Source organism: Agelaius tricolor, unplaced genomic scaffold (genome assembly GCF_023055355.1).
Source record: "Agelaius tricolor isolate 1412-34295 unplaced genomic scaffold, bAgeTri1.0.p SCAF_5, whole genome shotgun sequence".
NCBI classification, from domain to species: domain Eukaryota; kingdom Metazoa; phylum Chordata; class Aves; order Passeriformes; family Icteridae; genus Agelaius; species Agelaius tricolor.
This window is the reverse complement of record NW_027269265.1, coordinates 28,102,933-28,125,845: the sequence shown is the minus strand read 5'-3', so window position 1 is coordinate 28,125,845 and position 22,913 is coordinate 28,102,933. Positions and strand designations below refer to the sequence as shown.

The 22,913-nt window shown below is 33.6% G+C and overlaps 1 long non-coding RNA gene across 1 annotated transcript; it reads left to right on the top strand.

Moving 5' to 3' along the window:
• The first annotated feature begins 2,569 nt into the window (after nt 1-2,569).
• LOC139589994 (uncharacterized) lies at nt 2,570-9,038 on the top strand. Its single transcript, XR_011679183.1, has 2 exons — nt 2,570-3,018; nt 3,960-9,038. It is a non-coding gene; the product is annotated as an uncharacterized lncRNA (long non-coding RNA).
• The last annotated feature ends 13,875 nt before the right edge of the window (nt 9,039-22,913 follow it).

The window sequence follows — 22,913 nt, the reverse complement described above, 5'->3', positions numbered from 1 at the left end:
CTGACACAAAGCACTTTCATATTTGTGCTGTGGTGTGTACTCTGTGTACTCCAATGATATCTACAACAACTGGGAACCTATTCCTGAGACAACTCCTCCACTTCCATCCTGGAAATTACAAATATTAAATTAAGCACCTAATGCATTCTTCTGAAAAAAAAATTAAACCGAATAAAAATTAAACTTATATCTCTATTGTTTTACTTGTGTCTTATGTGAAAAAAGGAATTAAATGTTTAAAAATTGAATATATTAGTATATATATTCATAACATATTAGTATGACATTTGTAGCCTTATATACACATAAATTCCTGCATATGGAGGTTTGCATAGTTTTGTATTGGTTAAACAGAATGAATGCACTTTCTCAGTGTGAGAGACTGGCACCTGACTTTTGGACTCTCAACAAAATACCAAAAAAACATGACAGCCAAAGCAAGAACAACAATACTATCACAAGTTGTGAATTTGCCTAACACTAATGAGTCTGAGAAAGTGGAAAAAAAGTGTATGGAGGTATTACTCACTAACTTCCTTAAAAATATATGAGTTTGGAGAAAATTACTTTGAATTTTGAAGCGTCTATAAATGCTATCTTCTGTTTAAGTAATAAATGACCTTAATCTGTTCCTTAATCTATTACAAATGGAATTACTTTAGCAGAAGTAGGTAAGTTTACTATCAACCACAAAATTAAACAGAATTCATTCTTCTATGTATATGTACTATTAGGTATGTTGCATCACGGCAGTTAGAAAGACAACATTTTCCAGATTCTCTTTTTGAAGCTAAAGATATGCATTCAATTAAAAAGGCACAATATTACTCTTAGGAGAGGTTTAGCCAAGAAGGAATATCCCTTGTAAAATCTGTCCCTGACTTAACTACAGATTTACAGCCATCATTTTCGGAAACACTGATACCGTTTTTTTCCTTCTGTTTCTATGCATCACGTTATAGTTCTACTCACTAAATATTCTCTTTGGAGCTGTAAATGCAGCTGTAATACAAAATTTCTAACTGTAATAATGATGTGCACCAGCTTTAAAAACTTTTAAGTCTGGCTATGTTAGCAGTAATGTGCATATGGAGTATTGTAAAGTCAAATTTAATTTTTTCTTTTAAATCTATCTTTCGACTGCATCCCAGACTGCTCAGATGCAGAGTGTCATGAAAGACCTCAGTCAGGTATTTGGATTTACTCTTCTAAAAAGCAACCTATGTCTCCCAAAAATTAAAATTTCCCTTGCTTCAGAAGATACTGTAGGGAGAAACAGCTTTTTATTACACAAGACTTTTATCGCACTCATCTCCCAAGGTACCTACCCTACTGGTAGCACGGATCCCTTCTCCTGAGATTTGAGGCAAGGGCAGTTCATGTGCCACGGGGTTGCTGAGTTGTTCAGATTATTAGTTTTGCTCCAGTGATGTCATCCATTTGCTTCTCTGGTGAATGTGCAACTTACACAATTATTTCTTTTCACAAAAGCCTGTATTTTGCTGCCATTACTGTAGAGACCCACACCTAGCACCAAGTATTTGTTCAGGCCATATACAGTGAGGATCTGACTGCTTTGTGGTTTGCTAGGGTTTAATTAATGGCTTCTGATCTTTGTGGTGCTCTTTGAGTTCCTCTCCAAAGCAAGAAAACTGTTTTGAAAGTCACATCTTTTTCCTTGTTACAGCAGAACATCATTCACTGCACACTTTGCAGTGTGTTGAAGAATGAAGAGAGAGACAAAACCTTGCTTTTGTCTTGGAATGTGCACTGCTGAAACAGCTGTACAGTTTCCAATGGCTTTTCCTGTGTGGAACAGAGGGAAGCTCTCCTCTCCTCTTAAAGATCTCCCCCTCTTGCCTTTAATACCTAAGGCAATGGATGACTGTGTTTATTATACGTAGTGAAACTAATCATCAGATGTTGGGAAACATAACAAGTGCTACTAAAACACTATTGGATAAGACTCACAGGGCTTTTTGAGAGCTGTTTCAGAATTGTGACATGACCTTGCTTTCTCTATGTAGTATTATTTAGAGTATATGTTTTAATATTTACTATTATTAGTATTGTTATTAGAGTTGTTTTTAAGAGCTTTACAGATATATATTTCTATGTATATAAAATGCTAAAGTATTATCTCAAGATGCAATATGCAACCTTAATCTCTAAAGTTTAGAGTTGAATTGAAAATGTTAAAGGTATAAATATCATTAAAGACCTTGCTTACTTTTGTTTATTTTACAAAGAGAAATTACAGTATACTCATGTCATATATTCAGCTAATTCTCAGTTACCACAGCAGCTTATGAAAAAAGAATAGGGGATAGTAATACTATATTTCTGTAGTATATACTGAAAATAGCAGAAAAGTTTTTTGGGACTTGTGTTTGCTACTAAATGGCTCTAATATGCTACTAAATATCTGTATGAATACTAAATATCTGTATGAATAGACCAATTGTTTAATCAAACATAACTTGCAATAAAGGTGAATTGCTGGTGTGAGTATTCCCATTTGAAAATATATTACCATTCAGTTTTCTGTACCCATTCCACAGATGAAAAGATATTCCTCAAGATAAACAAAGTTTGTAGGATACAATTTGAAGTGTTTAAACTTTTCTTTGTGACAATAAGAGTTCTATCATTCTTAAGGTGTATTTCAGTGCATTAAACTGAGGAAAATCAGTTATGGATATTTTATATTTTTGACAGTGAGTAAAGGAATACCACACAAACAACAGCTAATACATCAGCTGAAATCAATTTTCAAAAGAGAATGGCTTTGAGTTGGAAATAAAGGCTTTCATCAAATTCTGTTATTGCTTACAACATTCCAGCCACATTTTCTCTCTTCCGGGAAGGGAACAAACCACAAAACCAATGAAACTTCAACACTTCTTCAAACTGAGAAATGATTATTTCTCAGGTCAGTATAGTCATTTGGTCAGCTCAGAGACAACCTTAGTGTTTAAATGATTGAGATGAATCTGAAGAAATGGCCTGGCTTTCACTGTAAGTTGCAGAGGTGTATGCGAGTAATTTCCAAAGTCCTGGGTTTTTAAAGTTGGCCAGGAAGGTAGCCATTGTTTCTATAAATGTTTGTGATATCTGACTGTCATTTATTTGGCATTTGTTATTGCTGGTGATGCCAGTGACCCCAAAGATGGTAGAAATCAGCTTCATGCTGGATTTGAATTGGTTTGGACAGGCCTGGAATGGGTCATGACACTTCTAAGTTTACATTTTCCCCTGTAAGATTATGTTTAACTTTCCTTTCTGTATTGTTCCTGAAAAATTGCCTTTGTTTTACAGATGTGGCTTTCTCCAAAATTAAAATTCTCCTGTCACTTTCACAATTCCTCTAACAATGCTGCAAGCCTAGAGAAACTAGCACAGAGCCCTTAATTACTCCTGTCTCACACTTCTTTTTGATAACTGGGAAACATTTGCTGTCCTGCCTGTCACTGAAGCCTGTAACCACATTCAATTTGATTCTCCCTTAAACACCATTAATATTTTATGTGACAATATCAGTTGATGCAGTCGATGATTCTAATCTCTTTTGTTAACCTAACTTTTTGAACAGGCATGTTTTTTTCTCCTGTTTTTGCACTACATTTACAAAACCCTCTTTCCTCCTATGAAGTTTCATTGACCATGCCCCATTTATTTGTTATAGTGCATAGCAAAATATTAAAAATACTTTTGATACTTTTGTATAGTTACTACTCTGTTAAGCTGTCTATCCATCTACAATCACTTTATTTTTCATTTGCATGAAGCCTTTGGATATTGCCAGCTCCACATGACAGCAGAGCAGCCAGTAGTTACTGCTGCTCAGAAGATCTACTGCAGGTTAATGCTGTTGTCTTGGAGTTTGCATTCATGCCTTGAGTTGGTTCCTGCTTTAGTTCCTGAATCTTTTCTCAGTATGTTTTTCTTCTTTCAATTAGGCCCAATTGCTACATTTGCCTGACTGGAGTGTTCCACCTGTTTGGCCTGGCCTTTGATCTTAAATCTTGGGACTCAGGATCGGCAAACAACCGTGCATCATCTTATCAAGAATTTTGGGGCTGGTGTTTTTCCTATTAGAGGAGGGTGTTCAACAAGGACATGACTCCCATATGTTATTGAAACTTACATAATTTATTTTAATGCCCCCCCAGTACAATAACTTCTTGTAAGTTATTTTCGGCCTTCTGATTGTTCCTCCTGAACAGAAAGGTCCACTTACGCATCTCGCTTATGAACAAATAACATAGTACCTGCACCCTATACTGAAGCCATGCACTAACAAGTAACAGGTTGCCAGGTATGAACCTATTTCTTTCTCTCTTCTCCTGTTCCCTGGTTTAGTCTAAGCATAGGAAGACACCTGACAGACATTTACATGTCATTTTTCACGTGCACTTCATGCAAGTGAAATAACTGTGAACGGTTATTGAAGGTCTACTTAAACAACTGAGAATATTGTTACAAACTAGTTCTTTGACCCACCTCTTGGGAGTGGGGAGAAAGGAGTTTGCACAATAAAATAATAAGATGGTTTCCCTGTCACTCTGATCAGTGTACTGTTTAGTGTATTACATAAAAATGGTGTCAATTTTACTGCTGCTGTGGATTTCACCTTTACGGGTATTTTTTTCACTGTTGGAAAAAAGAATGCATTTGATAATATGTCTGCATATTGAATGACTAGAAATGTCTTACTGTTTGTCCAAACAGCGAAAATGCAGTAGATGATTGAAAATGAAGCTTTTCTCATTGACTTGCTGCATATTTGATTGACTTGCTGGACAACTGTTTGATAGAAGAGGATATAATATATCATCACTCTTACAAGTGGGTCTGAAATTTTGCAAGAATGACAGGTGCTGGCAAAATGGCTTTACTAATCAGACCTGCACAATAAGAGCAACAAAAATGCACTATGCTTTTCAGTTTCAATAGAACAGACTTTTTCCTGAACGAATGTTATGGGAATTAATTCACGTCTGGAGTTTTTGTGAAAGACAGAGACCTTGCTGCAATCTCTGTAAAAGCAGTAAGCCAAAAAGAAGGGAATGTAAGGTCTGTAAGGGATGTAATGATTCTCAGTGAAAGCAATACTTACGTAGCTTATGGTAGTGTGGGTTTAAATAAGCTATGATCAAGAATAGTATGACTCTATGAACCAGATTGCCAGAAGGCAAAACTGAGAGGCAACTGAGATCCATAGAACTGCATCTATGCATTTCCTTATTTTGGGTGTTTTGCTCTTTTTTTCCTCATTTGACTGCTTTCCCACTCCTACAAACCAAAATACAAAAAACACATTATTAAAAAAAAAGTATGTGCCTCAATCCTTAAATATTTTTTATAAAAGAAATGGCATGTTGTTTTTATTTTTCTGGGGAATAAAAAAAGATGCCCATGGGAAGAAATATTTGAAAATAAACTAGAATTTTAGTTGTTCATCTTCCCTCCTGATCATAATTTTAAAAGGAAGAAAACAGGAATAAGAGCCTGCAGAGATCCTTTGCAACTGCAAAAGAGTTTTTAAATTTTCAAAATAAGAAATTTGATTTTTTTCATAATTATATTAGAAAAAAATAGTATTTTAATTTTGAGATGTGAAGCTTCTCATAAGCTCTTTAGGAAGCCCTTTTGCTTTGACTGGGTATGACCAGGATGTCTAGATAAACTGTGGATTTGCTGAGAAGAGCTAAATACTAAAGACTCTAACATATTGCTGAAGTCAGCACATTCCTCCTTGAGAGCCAGTGCTTGAAACTTTCATAATTTAAAAATGTAAATGTTTGTATTCCATCCTAACTCCTCATTAAGTAAGGTCTGTGCACTGACTTAAGTTTTCTCATGCTTTCCAGTATCAGTATTCCCTCCCCCATTTCTTTTTGGCCTAAAACACATGTTAGGCATTTAGGCACAGAACAGTGCAGCTGGAAGTCTTGCCTGGCTCCATAGTGACAAGTTATTGCGGTCCTTCATTTTCAAAGTTTACCTTTTCTTAAGAATATTGGCACTGATAGAAGGAGGATGTTATACTGCAAAACAAAAACCAAACTATGAACCTATTGTGAAATATTTTAACAAAAGTCCTCTAGTCACCAGTATCTGAGAGGAAGGTGTAATATTCTGGCTTCATTTTGTTTTCAACTGATTACAGATGGACACAGCTTTCCCCTGCAGGAACTGACCTTGTACCAGTGACAACAATGGAAACATTGCCATTGACATTATTGGGAGTTGGATCAGATGCACAGTTTGCACCAGTCATGTGATAGCTGTAGGTAATGATATTTTTCTTATCACATTTAGTACTTTCAAGAGTAAAGTACCTGTTAAGATTTCAGTTGTTTCTTACAATGGATGTGGTGAGCCAGTATTGAAATATGATGATCAATAATTTTGTTCCTTTGAGAAAGTCTAGTCAGGGATTTTTTCTGAACTTAATTGGACTAGAAGAAAGCAATCTAGCAGAGCTGATAGCAATCAATGCAGTTAAAAATGAAACTGCATAAAAATGGCTGAATACATTTATGTAAATAGCTGTTTTTTCACAGTCACAATCTTCAAATGGCACGATGCTAGACTTAATAGCGACATAGTTTGACAAAACAGTTCAAGCAGCAAACCAAGAAATGCCTTTTTTTTACATGTGAGCTTTGAACAAATCATTGAAATGGTTTCTAAACTAAAGCAAAACCTATTTCTGGCATCAAGTTTCAGAACAACATCTGGAATCCAGCTCAACGCAAACTGCCTAATGTCTTCAGGTACTTAGAAAAAGTTACACCAGACTTTAGAGCTGGAACCTAAGTGCTCTCACATAAATTTGAAGAATATTTCAGTCTGATGTTGTGGTGTTAATAATTTATGTTTAATTAAGGATCTTGACTGTTTTTTCAGCCAAACTAAATTCTTTCATTTTTACGTCGCCCCATGCACATTCTTCCTTTTGCCTCTGGGTAATTACATTGCAATTCTCACTTTTCCACAAGATTATACTGGTATGTAAATATGAAACATTCTGTGTTACTAGCCAAAAAATGCATTCAAATTCAACTTGTTTTCTGTCCTCTTTTTTACCTTGTTTTATTTCCATCAATAAGACTAACTGAATGAGTGATTCAATTGCCCATGCTACTTGGCCACCTGTTTGGCACATTGGAAAATTCTACAATAATACTTTTTTGGATGGATGCAAATGTAGTTTGTTGCTTACCCAGGAAAGACTTGGAAATAAAAAATAAACTTAATCACTAGGTTGTACTGACATAACTTTTTAAAGAAATAGTTTCTATCATTTCGTAAACATAAAAGAAAAGGCTAATTTCTCCTTTCAACTTAAAATTTCTTATCACTGGACTGAGAAGGTTCTTTACTTTGGATACCAGTGACAATGCATTATTTGACAGAGGGGAAGTTGAAAACATTAAGACTTTCAAAAATTTTATTTGCTTGCTTTCATTCTGTTTTCTATCATTGTCCTTTTGAAAATAATGAATTTTGGGAGAAGTGTCACATTTCAGTCCTTGCCTAAGAAAACTTTTGTAGACCACTGTTCTTCAAGTATCAGAAAAGCATTTATATGAAAAAGATATTTAATTTTTACTGTCCAACAAGTAATAATTAGTATTTTTTAGCCATTCTTCTGGTTTTGGTGCTGACTGAAGCAAGGTGCAGGTATGCTCAGGTACTTGTGCTCATTTTAAGAATGGTTTCACAGTGGCAAAAAGGAGCTACATTAATAGCATTTCAGTTGGGAAGCTTGAGAATAGTGTAGAAAACACACAGATTAAACTCCACTCTCAAAAGTGAATGAACAAATTCTCCCCACTGGAAGGTGAAAAATAAGTGAGTTTTGAGTGATGTGAGTTTTCATAGGTGATATATATCTATTTTTCTGAAGTCAATTTTTCATAATTCATTATTTATGAATCTGTATATTTCCGTACACTTTTTTTAATATGTACTTTTACATTTTAGATTAAGATATTGTAACTGTATTTTAATGAAATTTTGCATTACTTAGAATATACTACTTTTGCGAAATGCAATGTTGACCATTTACAAGCCAATTATGAAGTAGCATCCTAACAAAATTATACTTCTCAAAGAAATGAAGAAAGTGTGTTTTAAGATATATTACTTTGTTTTTATATATATTGTCTTACTATGGTACTGCATAAAATCATAAAATACAGAAATATGTAATGGAACTTCCTAAACAGTGTGAATTGCTACATTTTTACTGTACACATTTTATGAGACTTTGTTATTATTGTTGTTTTTTGAAACTCAGCCATTAAAGGCTTTGGTAATAACAGGAAAAATACATTAATGTCTAAGTTTTCTTTAGAATAAAATTTAGCTTATTTTCTGGTCATGGACAAAGAGTCGAGTTTCTTGTTTTTTCATATCTTATAACTCATCAATTCAAGAGTTTGATCTTGATCAACTTAATATTATGGATATATAATGTCTCCATGAAATAATGAACATATGTTGTCATAAGTAATAAAAGAGGAATTTGAAAGATACTGTTTATTGGAAGGCAAGATCTAGTCTGCAAGGTCATTCTTTTATGTTCTTAATTTTATGATCTTAATTTCTTTCAACATTAACATTAAACACCTGTGATAATAGAATAAAATGCTAGAAACTATTCAGCAGAAAGCCTGAGTGAACATCTCTCTTATTCCAACAAACTGGTTTGCTGATCTTAAGTATGATTCTTATGAGCATGAATGAATTTCTCAGAAAACTGGGAGAAAATATGCTAAAAAATGTAACAAGTTGATGAATATTCTTATTCAAGGAATATGGTTGTTTTGGAGGGTTTTTTTTTTGAACTTTTTTGTTCTTTTTTCTTTTACTGGAAAGAAAATAACTGGTTACTTGTACACATATGATAACAGAATGTTTACCAGTTTTTGAGAGTGTCTCTGCCATTTGATGGTGACTACTCCATCAGAACTGTATGTTGATGAAATAATGAATCCATTAAAAAATTAACATCGAAAATTTAAGCAAGTGATTAAATTTCATAGAGTTAAACTATCACCAATGCAAAATGATTCAATTGCAACTACACAGTCCTGGTATAAAAGACTGGAAGTATCCTGAATGGGACATTAACCAAGGAAAAAATGCCTTCTCTGGAAGTGCAGCTTCAGAGCTCTTAACCAGCTTTTGGCCCATGGTCCTTTCTCTTCCTAAATAGAATTTTTGTTTAAAAACTTTGAATTTTCATGTTAGGAACTCAGTGAAGCCCATTTGCCTTGTGCATGCAAAAGTTCCCTTATGCAGGGCAGAACATAAAATAGGTAGTTTAGTATCTATGAAATGACACATTGCTCTGTGCAATGTAAACAACAGATGATTGTAAGAAGATAATTGTGATCCATAGTGATGCTGTTCTTACTAGCCAGAGACAAGCATATTCATTAACCTTGAAAAAGCACTGCTAAATGACATCTTGAATTTGTCTGCCAATATGGTCTACAATTATCAAATCAATTGGCTTTACAGAAAATCAGTTCCTATTCTTCTACATGGCTCTTTTCTGTTGGCACTACCTGTGCAATTTTGGTCTTGCCAAATCCTTCTTTGATGGGGGAGCTCCCTGTATTTTATAAAGCCAGTATTTTCAAAAATATGGCTTGAAAATAAGGATCTCAAAATAAAGAAAACACTATTACAAAATAAAAACTTAGTTCAACATTCAGATGCACAATTCCTAGCATCAGTTGCTATTTTACATAGTTAATTTCTGTACGTGAAGAATGAAAACTTTATTAATGACCTGGAAAATAATGAGGTTGGACAGAAAGAATTTGCCCCTCCTAAACAGAATTGCAAACAATTACAGTTGTTTCTTAGAATGATAATTTTATACTTTCGTGACAGGATGTACAGGTCTGCAGCTGTTACTATACATATGCATATATTTATTACAAATTAAATTCTGCATATATTTTACATGTAAACTAATTATTAGACAATGAAAATGAATACTATTCACTGTCTCATAGCAATGGATAGCATTGCTGTTATTCAAGGAAATTAGTTATAATATCAGATAGTCATTACTGAAGTTACATGCCGCTATAAACATCCATCCATGAATGAACTCTTAAATGGTTGTAATATATTTACTTACTCACTCTCTTGTTTGTTTAAAATCCTATTTGATGTACAATACTGAGAAGATAATCATGAAACATATCCTTATTATTTTAGTCATTGTCATTGGAGAAAGTTCAGCTGGGGTAATAGAATTCTTTTATTTTGTTCTGTAAATGCCAATCATTTACAGATTAGATCAATGAGTTTATCTGAGCACTTTTGTTTGAGCATGATTTTTTCTTCCTGATTAATCTTTGAATATCTTTTGAAAAGGCATTTAACACTCATATTGAAATTTTTAGACTTCCCTTGACTGCTATCAGAAACCTGACTGCCCTCCATGGTGCTCAGTCAGCATTTTCAGATTCAGCACTTTCTGTCATTGATTGATAGAAGACACTTCTTCCCCAGCTACTGAGTTAGACACATCAGGCAGAGACAGACAGGCTGCAGAAGAAAATTTAATCAAGTAGAAGTAATTTGTAACAGATTTTAGTATTGAAATCTACTTACAAAGTATATAAAACTTTAAAATACTGCATAGTTGATAGCAGGTGTTTAGCACATAAATTTAAATGAGAGTACATCTAATATGCACTGTTAAATTGCATAGTGTTCTCATTTCTTAGGCCAAAATATTTTCTTAGGAGTAAGAGCAGTGGATCACATTTTTACAGTCATTGACAAAACTTTCCATGACTTTTACCATCAAGGAAAGCATTGAGAGAGATCAAGAGTTAAAAACAATTTATTTTTCTGTGAGAATGTGGGAAATATTGAGGCTTTTTTCCTAATTTAGTAATGTTTAATTCTTGAAAGCTGTTTCTGTTGTTCCATTTTCTCCCTATGCAAGATCAATATGGAATTCAGTACTGTTCTAATTTCATTAATATTTCTGCTATAATACCTTGAGGCCACAAGACAAGCAGTGAGTTTTTTGTAAAAAAATAAAATCCTTGTTGATGCTTAATTCTCTGTGGATACAGGCTTGTTGGCTGTGTTTAGATTGACAATTGGCTTTAAGATAATACTTTCACTTTTCAAATAGCTCTCAGCAGATATATGCATGTAGATCTGCCAAAGAATCTATATTTGTCTTGTTTTATGTTGGCAATATGACTCCCAATTATTTTTAAAATGTCCATTACAGCATGTTTCTAAAGGACTTTGAAATATGTTATCTATCTTCAAAGCAATGTCTTCATAGACGTGTTCAAGTTGGAAACTGCACAGAGAAAAAAGAAATTAACCCTTTGTGTTCTTCTAAAAATCCATATAGGATGCCTACTAAGAAGAGAGTTGATGTTTGAACTAAACCAGCGAAGAAGAGTTTGGCATAGTTTTACATGACAGACAGAAAATAGCTTAGGCTAAATTGCCAGATTCTTTGTCTTTCAGATACCTAAAGTCTGCCAGATTCAGCATAAATGAAGAGATTTGTCATCACTGAGAACTTTTCAGGAACAGGATTTAAGATTACAGAGGGTCAGATTCTGTTGATTCTATCAGAATTATTCTCAGTGCTTTCCTGAGTCCATGTGAATTGCTTACTATCCATGTACATTAATGTTAATGTTCCTAGAAACTGTTCTGACCGACGTTTTCATAATCTTTCTATCCTGGCAGATTATTTAGATGCAGTGAATGTGTTCATCAACAAGTACAGTCTTGTCACTTAGCCAAGTGTGCTATGAGGTCCTTTGGGCAGCATGGTAGATTTCAGATGTAAAGTTGTTAAGAAAAAAAGCAAGATAGAAAGACCCTCGGCAATACAAATTCACTTATAAACACATTTGCATTAAAATACACAATAAACTCAAACCACAATAGGCGTAAAATGCAACAAAATACTCAACAACAAAATCAATAAAAACAAACAAGCTAAGCAACAAAATGAGTAAACAACAATTACAGCATTTAACAAGCAGGAATAGATAGTCTGAGTTCCTAAGCTTTATATTAGGCAATGATAATTTGAGTTTTTGTATGCATTCATCTTCCTGCTCCTTCCAATTTTGGGGCAGAATTGTACATTACATTAAAATTTATCTTGTGAGATAGCACTCACCATGTGGATTTTTAAAAATAAAATCATGGATAAACTTATTTTAGCTCCTTGAGGTTTTATCTTTTCAAGTAAATTGACCAAAATCATGCCCATCTCCTTCATCTAGATGGTTTCATATGATGATTGCTCCAACTTAATGTCTTCAAATCAGCTCATTAACTGTACTGTACCTTCCCCTCTGTATGAAATGTAACACCATTTTAAAATCTTTATTGTTTGAAACACAATAAAGTGTAAGGGGTGGTATTTTCCAAATGTATTGAATCAAGATATACTACTCATTTAGATTAAATCTGGTGATGCAAGCCTGGTCTTTCTGAGGTGCCTTGGTACTGAAAACATTCTCATCAATGTTAGTCACTGGTCTTGTGTCACAGCATCCTGTCCCTCCATTTCGTAAAGCTATATGGTCCTGCCAGTTTCTTGACACTAACAGCGCAGAAGAAAAATGAGAGAGCCAAGTACAAGAGTCATGGAGGTAAATATCACACAGATATGCTTCAAGTGACATAACAAGTTTCATATATTACTTTACCTTCATGTTTTGTAATTAAATGACTTTGACATACATAAAGTAAAGCTTGCATGAGTAATTTAGATTTATCATTTTTCACCTTTAGTGTCTAGTTATACAAACTTGATTAGGCAGACTGGATGGGAAAATGTGGATTTATCTTTCAGCTAATAAAAAATGTGATAAACGGATTAAAAAGTGTGGTGGTTGGTACCAGGAATTGCAGTGGATACTGAATATAGTTTTCTACTTTCTGTATTTAAAAGTTTTGTTCAAAATTCAACTATATTTATTCCATTCACATCTACATCTTATTTTCCTGGTATTGCATTAAAATAATAGTGTTTTATAACCTGTTAGAAATATTCAGACTGCATCACTTTACCCACAAGGTCTTAATAAATCACCCATAAAAGGCCATTATATATGGCCTGATTATTGATCCCATTGACATGGGACAAAAGGGACATTTATCAATGTGATCAGTGACACTGGTTTCCTATGACATCATACTATTAATGTTTTTTGTAGAAAAAACATAAACTGACATGAAAGATTTGCTTAGATACCTTTATAATAACTTTGCACTTTATCTTGCACTTCTATTTCCAGTGACAAATACTTGCTGTTATTTTCATGGTACTTTGTCCCAATATAAGTCAATAACTTTCCATTCTTGTATTTTCTCCATTTTTGTATTAGCGCTGTTTTTGTTCCTCAAATAGGGACAATGGAGATATAGAAATTGTTGCATTTCTTTGGTTTTTCACTGCTCTTCCAGTTTATTATGATCCCTTTGAATTCTAAATTTGACCTTCAGAATTGTTCCAACTCTCCCCAGCTTGCTATTAGAAATGAACATTGTGTTCTCTTTCTTTGTCAAATTTGGTAAATAATGACTGAATAAAAACAGCTTGACAATCAGTAGGAATATTGGGTTGTGTATTAACTAGATAAACAGGTTATTTGGCATGTATCTGGTATTGTATATCAAGGATGTTTCTGATTTCATATTGCTTTATATGATAGAATCATAGATTGGTTTGTGTTGGAACTTAAATATCTTCTAGTTCCAAATACCTGCCATGGGCAGGGACATCTTCTGCTAGAGCAGATTGCTCAGAGCTCCATCCAACCTGACCACTCCCAGGGATGGGGCAGCCACAGCTCCTCTGGGAAAGCTTCCTCTCTCAGTTTAGAGCCATTCCCCCAGTCCTATCACAACAAGCCCCAGTAAAAAGTCCCTCTCCAGCTTTAAGTACTGGATAGATGCTATAAGGTCTATCTGGTTCCTTCTCTGTCTCTTCCCTGTGATCATTTCAGGGCCCTCCTTTTGACTTTCTCCATCAGGTCCACATCCTTCTAATGCTGCACAACTGTAAGCAAATATTCAAGATGTGCTATTATGTCAGTATCAAGATGTATTCATGACTGCAAACACTGAGGCAGTGAAACAATATTAAAATATTTTCAGAAGTTCAGCAGGAACTTATAAATTAACTAGGTATCTTGTCTTTGATTTATGCAGGATTTTAAATATTTGAATAACAAAATAATGCTACAGTTACCCTTAAATTCTTCTTTAAAGTCTTTTTATTGCTACTTATATGCTTCTTTAAGTAGTGAGCTGTCAAAAGCTCAGCAGTTTGTGTCTTGTCACAAATTTGATATGATTTAGGTAAAAATTGTCATTTTAAGAATTAAGAATGCTTTTATTCTCCATGTATTTCAAACAGCTTTACCTCTAGAACTGCAGATGTAGATTTAAATTTATTTTAATGGAATTTAAATTGTCATTTAGGGAATTTTTGTACATATTTTTCTTTTCATGCAGAGGATATCCATGTTCAGCAGCAACTAGGATCATGAGCATATAAAATAAAGTAAGACACAAAAAAATCTGTACAATGTATTCACACTGCTGTTAAGAGTTTGGATCTAAACTTTCCCCAGGCAGATGTGTTTTGAAGAAGAACTTAAAAATAACATCTCTATCTGCAGAAAGAAAAAAAAAAGAGGATTTACTAAGGGTTATCATAATTTCTTAATATCATAAACAGTAATCAGACAGCAAGTATATTTAAAAGGACAACAAGTCATTTTAAAAGGACAATAAGTCATTTTAAAAGGTCATATTTCCTGTGAAAATAGACTGTCTCAGTCTTAAAATTGTCTGGTAAGAAAAGAGTGACTTGAGATATAAGTCATGTGGGGCATTTACCTGTCATTTTTTTCTCCCTAAATTACATGGGCAGGCTCAGTAAATAGCAAGTCTTTCCTGATATATAATACAGTTCAACCAGTTACTACTTGAAACTTGCTTTTTCTTAGAGGAACTTCCAGGTTTTCTTCTAGTTAGGTCAGAACACAGTAGATGATATTGATAAAGAGATAAAAGGACATGTCCTCTGAATTTCTAGTAGATTCTTTATCATTGTTTTAGTCAGACTACAGCAATATTTAGTGAATCCAACATGAACCCATGCTTAAGCAGATAAAAAATTAAGGTACAATGTGAGGAAGTTCACTTAAAAAAAGTTTAACTCAGATGTTAGTTCAGTATGGTTATACTGAACTAACTATATGGTTATGACATACACATATTCATATAATATATACATATTCAGTATATGTTAGTTCAGTAGGTTAAGATGCCTCTAAAATATGGGTTCAGAAATATTTTAAGAGAAGTTTAAAAAAGCCAATCCTTTGGTTGGAGATAGTTTATGAGAACTTGAGCTAAAGGACAGTTTTATTCTCAAAGTTGTGAGATTGTCATAATCAGATCCATTGTTTAAAAATCCAAACAAAACAAACAAAACATCCCTCAAAAATCTTTTGACTAGTGTCATTGTAGTGTCTCCAAAATAAATGCTCTATCTTCATGTATTTTTTCAAAAGGGAATTGCAAATATTATAGAGGGGCAATTAATTAAATAATGAATGTTCAATAGTTAATATTCATTATTGATTCCAAGTTATAAAGCAAAGGTTTGTATTAATACAGTTACTAATTAGATTCTAATTAATAATTTCAACCTTGTAACATTTAAAAAATAAGTAGGCAAATCATCACTAACCAACCTACATTTTAGTTATGATTTTAGCCTTCATTATATTCAGTAATAAGCCTTGTGTGGCCATAAGCCTCTGCAAATTTGACCTGAGATTTCAGCTGAAATTTTTCAGCTTTATGCATATTTAAATATTTCATTTTAAGAATAAATTATTTTTGCATTGAATAAAATTGTAATTATCCATTATCTTTTGAAGTTAATCTAAAATCCTTAAAATAGAACTACTTTAGGTCCAATTTAAAGTAAAGCTTAGATTAATAATCTGCATTTCAAGAAAAAAACCCCGAAGCACAGCACTGTTTCTATCTCTTGTTTCAGTATATATATTTTTTGAGCGATTAATTGAGGATATATTCTTGGAAGATATGATATTTTATATGCAGTATTGTATTTTTAACATTTCAAGTATGGTAGAAGTATGAATGCTTAAAATCACTGTGGAGCTTCCCTTTGCCATCATAAGCTTGCCATCAGGCACCACAGTAATCTTTTCAAGTCAAAAGGAATTTTTTTCAGAGAAACACATAATTAGAAAATTATTGGCATTGGGAGGGACCTCTGAAGATCATCTAGTCCAAACAATCCAGGTTCAGCTACATCAGGTTGCACAGGACCAGGTCTAGGAAGGTTTTGAATATCTCCAGAAGAGATTACACAACCTCACTGGACAGTCTACTCCAGTGTTCTGTCAGCTGCAAGATCTAGAAATTTTTCCTCGTATTCACATTCCTATGTTTCAGTTTGTGCTCGTTGTCTTTTGTCTGTCATTGACATGGGTTTGCTTTGGTCTTTTTGACACCTAACCTTCAGTTATATGTATGCATTGATAAGTTATTCTCCTTTACCCATTTCCAAGTACATATAAATAGTGAAAAGAAAGCCCTAATTGCAGCATTATTCTGCTGATGTCTATTTTATAACTTCTACCATTACAAAATCTCCATTTTTTCCTTTAAGTTGTCACTCTTCGAAAAACCCCAGATTTACGTTTATTTTTGTCATAAGAATTTATGTCCTGTTGTTTGGAATAGAGTAAGGACACTCATTACACCTTAGTTTCCAGCTGCAAAAACCCACTATAATTATCATTGTATGCAGATCTCTCTGGTCCTCCAAGGGTGCATTGGAGTACATTGGAGTACATTGGAGTACATTGGAGTACATTGTACTTAATGAATACCCTAGTTTTTCAGAGTGTCATCTAAGGTGGATTTAATGCAAGTTGTAGCCTTTCATTTGGTTATTCAAATAGCTTTTTATGTTGTACTGACATACTGCATTGAACAGTGGAATGAGACTCTTATAAAAATGGGATTATTCTGTTGCATTGCTTATGCTAGTTATCACAGTCAAAACCTGGTAAATAAGTTCAGTATATCTACAATTTCATAGCATTATTTAAAATCCCTGTTCTCTTCAGCATGTTTAAGCTTTGAAAACTCTGTGCAATCATTTTATTTCATGGAATAGTGGATATTGTTGTGGAAGTATACAGCACAGATCCTTCTGTGTGCTGTATTCCTAAGTGTGTATCCTAGAAAGTTCTAACTTATCAATTGCGCTTGCTCTAAATATTATATTTCTATAAAGAAAAAAAGGGTTCCAAATGTAATATTGCCTAAGGACACTGGAGTCATTAAGAGTTATTTTTATCACATAAAAATATTTTTTAAACTGTGGAAGTTGTACAACAGATTAAAAGAAAAAAAAAAGAAAAAGGAGAACAAATGCACCTAGGTCTAAAGCTGTGATTCTGAGTCTTCTTTAGGGAGTGCCTAACTTATACCCTAATTAATTAATTTATCTTATTTTAAATTCATTTTTTCTCCCCACTTATAAATACTTCTCTGAAGACTTTGTGAAAAATCTTTCTAAATTCTTGATAAATGCTGGTGGGAGAAGATAACGTAGCATTTCTCTGATAAGTCTTCTTTTCTGTACGTAAATAAATCAAGAGGATTAAATTAAAATAACACAAGTTACAAAAGCCCATACACTTGTTTTTGGTTTATATGTTCTCTATTTCTCATTGTTAAGCATTCTTTGACAAAGAACAACTCTGCTTTTTGACAATATCCTGGGAGCTGGAAATCTTGTGCTCAACAGACAGATAAAGTCAAGAAATTGTAATGACACTTTCAAGGTCTAGAGTTTTTGGCGTGGTTCTGAATAATTTTCATAGATGCAGTTCTAGGTGTGGAGAACAGAGTGCCAACTGGAAAAATGGATACCAGTCTTTGAACTACTAAGGGTAAGTTAGCAGTAGGCATCTTTCTAGCCCCCTGCTCTGCCTATCTATTCCAAACCTGCTTACATTTACAGAGGGAAGATAATGTCATATGGAACTATAATAACTGCTGATCACTACAGCCAATGATCAGTATAGCTGTCATCGCTATGAAAAAAATAATCGGTGATGTACCTAATAGTGAACTTTTGGCCTGAAAAATTGCAGATCCAATTTGATCTGATGGTTGGAGTCACGTACGGAACTATTCAAATGAAATCATTAAAACATTCTAAAAAGAATTTGCAAAAAGTCCCCTGAGAAATTGAGTGGCTGTGGAAGAATTCTTAATGGAAAAATGTTTTAGTGCCTGAAAAATTATAGCTATTTTTCTATAGAATAGAGCTATTTTTGTTAAAAAAATGATCTATCAACTTTCTTATCTGAACTTTCTTTAAATAATTGCCTAAAGAATTCTACTTAAATTTTTTTTATTTGCCTTTAATTATCAAGAAAGGCTGGTAATACATGAAGAAGAACATTTAGGTGTGAGAAAGACCTAAGTATGTGAAAATATACTTACTCATACAATATAATGAATATCATGGGTAATTGTGCAAGTACACAGCTGAATTGAGTTGCATGCACAAAGGCACTGGAAATAGGTAGTCAGATGTTCATGTACACCTCAGATAGTTGCAGATCTCTCTCCACTTCCAAAACAAATAAGTTTCAGTTCAGTTATTATAATATATAAGCAAAATATGGAATACTTTTATCAAAATATTGGATTAATTTGGTGAGGCTGTCTTTGTATCACAACGGTGCTCACAAAGAAGCAGATAAGCAATTTAATCATTTGTCTAGTAGAACAGCATTTTGTTTTAATCTATATTTTGTCTTTTTAAATTACCTGGTTCTCTCTCTATTAAAGCATTGCAAGCAATGCTTATTTTTTCTTTCTTCTGCAAGAAGTTTTACGCATCCTTCAGAAAATGGTCAGTTTGTATCAAGAAATATGCACACCTGACTAGCAGTTCTATGAGTCAGTCTGCTTTCAAAGTACTTTAATTCAAAAAATCAAATGCTCTAACTTCTGCCTCTTTTTGAAAGACTATGGAAAAATATACAGTTTAATTCTAGCATAGCCCTATCTTTTCCTGTGCTTTGTTTTGTTTTTTAAATAATGGTCTATTGAGAATTGCTGAAGGAATGAAGTTTAAATTTACTAATGCCTACCTCAGTGTTCGGGAGAAAGGGAAGCCCATGAGGAATTTTCTGCTGTTATTGGGCTCTCTCAATAGTGCTATACCCAAGCAGTTGTGATGCAAACACATGCAACAAAAAAATTTTAAAAAACATATACATAGCTGGGGTGACCTTAGTTAAAATTTATGACATTTATTCTCAATGTGAGTAGTCCTAAGTGCATGAAATAAAAAGTTTCCTTATCTTGCACATATTTGTGAAAAAAGAATTGAGCAAATGAGTTTCCTGCAATTCTTGTTAATTCTTTGGTGTAAGAGACCATGATTTTACTGTGTGGTTTGCAAAGTCCATGGTAAGCAGAGCTCCGCATGTATGTCCAACCCTTCAAGATGCCATTGCAAAATGAATTATTTAACACTGAGAATTTTGTTCATGTTGGTTGTTAAAAGAGTTTATAATCATAACGCATTTAAGAGGAACAATTCCTAATCTTCTTTGCTTCAACTCAAAAGTTTTAATTTTGCTTCAAGATAAGGTCTTCATGTGGAAAAATGCCAGGAGAGTTAAAGTTTTCGGGCTTGTTTCACTGAAATGCAATTAAACCTAAGTTGAAATGAAATAGTAAACTTAGAATTAGTGTTGAGAATAGAGATCAGATGTTGAGTTTAAGTGATACATTTTTATGCAATGTACAGTAATGTTTTGAGTTCTATCTGGAACAGTCCTGACAGATCGTTCCAAACTAAATTTTTGTCTCTTTTATTATTGCATCATTTCACACCTCATTTTTATTGCTTATATTTTTCCTGGTTTTGTATTTCTATTTCACAGCGCTGAGGTTTTACATGTTATGTTGTATTTATCAAAAATAATTAAGCATCAAATAAAGGCTTTTATATCATCATTATATATTAGATGAGGTGTTAACATGCAACTTTGAAAGTGCTTGAAGTGCTTGGTTTGGCTGCTGTAGGAAGAAAAAAATTAAATAAAACTGAACAGAGAACAATACATTTTCTCTGAATATTTGTGTTACTGAGGAAGGAAGCAATGTTCTGTACACATCACTCAGTGGAAGACTTCCAGTACTGAAAAAAGATTTAACTGTATTGAGAAGATATCTCTGCAATGAAGGCAGAATGAGAGGTTTTCTTAAATCTGTCAGTATATTGATTTATTACACACACTCTGTAAAGAGCATAAGAATAGATCCTTAGCTATAGTGATTTATCAAAGCTCATTGTCATGGGATATCAATCTTCTGAAGCAGCGTAGGAATTCTGGTTTCAATTATTGTTTTCGGAAATTTTTATGCTAATCTCTGACAACTTTTATCTCACTTCTTTCAAATTTGAAGTGAGATCCAGGTCTTCAAATTGGACATTTAGACTTAGCAATGCAGTTCCTATGAAAATGAAAAAGGTAAACTTCTGGATCATACATCACAACCAAGCTTTCCCTGTAAAGGTCAATCAGACCCTTAAAGTCTGTTCTGTGCCACAGGATAAGCCAAGCTTCCTCCTTGAGAGTCTCTATGAGATGGAGACTGCTGCATTCTAGTGTGTTAGACAACATTGAGGAAACTCGTTTTATGAATTATATATGCTTAGATACTTTAGAATTATGGGAGCAAAACCCCCTGTGTTTCTGTCTGCACAATGAAGGAAATATCTGTCCCGAGCTTCCTGAATTCTTGGAATCCCTCATGCCCAAGATAAATAGCAGTGATCCCACTGAGAGTCCAATTTAGTATGGTACCTCAACAATACTCAGCTTTCTGTGATAGGAGCAGGTTCCACATCAGATGTACTACCCGGTGCAAAAACAGCTAAACTGCAGTGGTAAGGTCCTATATTTAATGTACTTGCAGTTACAGTAAAATCTCACTGCTCTTGGTGCTTTTCTCATGTTACAGTTTTGTGAGCCTTGTTAATATTTATCTAGTCTTTGCATAATGGCCTCTTAGGAGAATACCCAGGCAGAAGACTGACTTATAAAGTGACTAAGAAGATGGAAAGGAACAGTGTTCATGACATAACCTTGTTCTTAGAAATTCTATATTAATTTCTTGTAGGCAGCTTCTTGATCAGCATAGTTGATTCCTTTGAATTTTGGTTAAGTGCCATAAAACCTTCAGTGACCCTCAACATTTAATTCAGGGTTTCACATAAGTCAAGATTTCTACAACTATTTCCCATAAAATAATTAGCAATTATTTTGTGGTGATCAGCTGGAGGTGAATGTACCCCCCTGACCTGCCAGGGGGTATGCTACAGACATTTAAAAACTTATATTCATATATAAAATTATGAAAATAGACTACTAAAAATCATTACATTATGAATTTATACAGTACCACTCATCACAAAAGATGGATCAAAATGCTTAAGCATATATGTATCTTTTAAGTTTGTCACAACTATAATAAAGAATATAATTTAACTCTTCTGTAGTTTCACTTTGGAATTTGCATAAACTTATAATTAAGCAAGTGCTTAAGCACTTTGCTGGATCTTGGCCTAAGAGCTTAATGATTATTTTACAATATAATGACATGTCCAGTATGAAGGGAAACAAAACCTCTGTCTATGGGACTCATTTGCCATGAAAAAGTCTGTCGGTATGTTGCATGATAATCAGTTCAGTTCAATGTAGAGTAAATTGGATCATTATTATTAATTTTCTCATCTCCCAAGCAATTCATGAACCATTTTTAGAATTTCAACAGTTCATGAATCAGACAAAAATGAATTAAATAAGAACCCAGCCCACAATGGGATGATGAGTCAGAGTTCTTTTCTGTATCAGTGTCGACCAAAGTAAATCTGAAATTTAATGAGGATTGGCACTATGGCAAAAAAGGCCATAATGAACATGAAACAATATGTTGAATTTACATGTTAAGACTTTTTGTTGATTTTGGCAATTTCACTGAAGATTATGTGAAAAATCCATAAACATCTGGATGAGAAGAGTGGGGGGTATCACTTTATATTACAATGATGGAGTTTATATTGGGATACAATACTATAAATGGAAGAGGAAAGTAGTTTCTTGCACAGCTGTTTCCAATTTTGCTAATCTATATTTCAGGCCAAATTCACGATGGAATTAAACCACAAATTTACATTGATGTGTATGTGTCTGAATTAAAGATACAGGGAAAAAAACTTTTGAAGATCACTAAATCTCAGTAATACTCTGGAGGTATTTAGTCAGCTTTATTTTCAGAAGACAAAATTAGCACATACAGCTGCTATTTGTGGGCCTGTAGCTTTTGAAAGTGAAGGACTAAGTTTACAAAAGGACATATGCACATTTTTAGGCCCTGAAACATGGGTGCAAAAAATGCTGTTTAGAACCAAAGCTTACATTCCAGTCTGAGATCAAAAAGTTTTGCTCTAAAGGTTCTGTGTAAACATTTCAACTTGAAGATGCTGAGTATCTACAAATTTTAATAGTAGTTTTTAATTTAAAGAATTTTAACAAATTCTTTTATATGTGTGTGTGTGTGTGTGTGTGTGTGTGTGTGTGTGTATGTATCTGTATATAGACCATAGAATTCAACAATGGCTCTATTCTAAACACATGAGAGTATGTGTGTCTGCATCTTTCTGTAAAACACTAACCAATGAATAGCCTATTTTCAACTTTTCTCTGTCTTAAGGAAACAATTTGAAC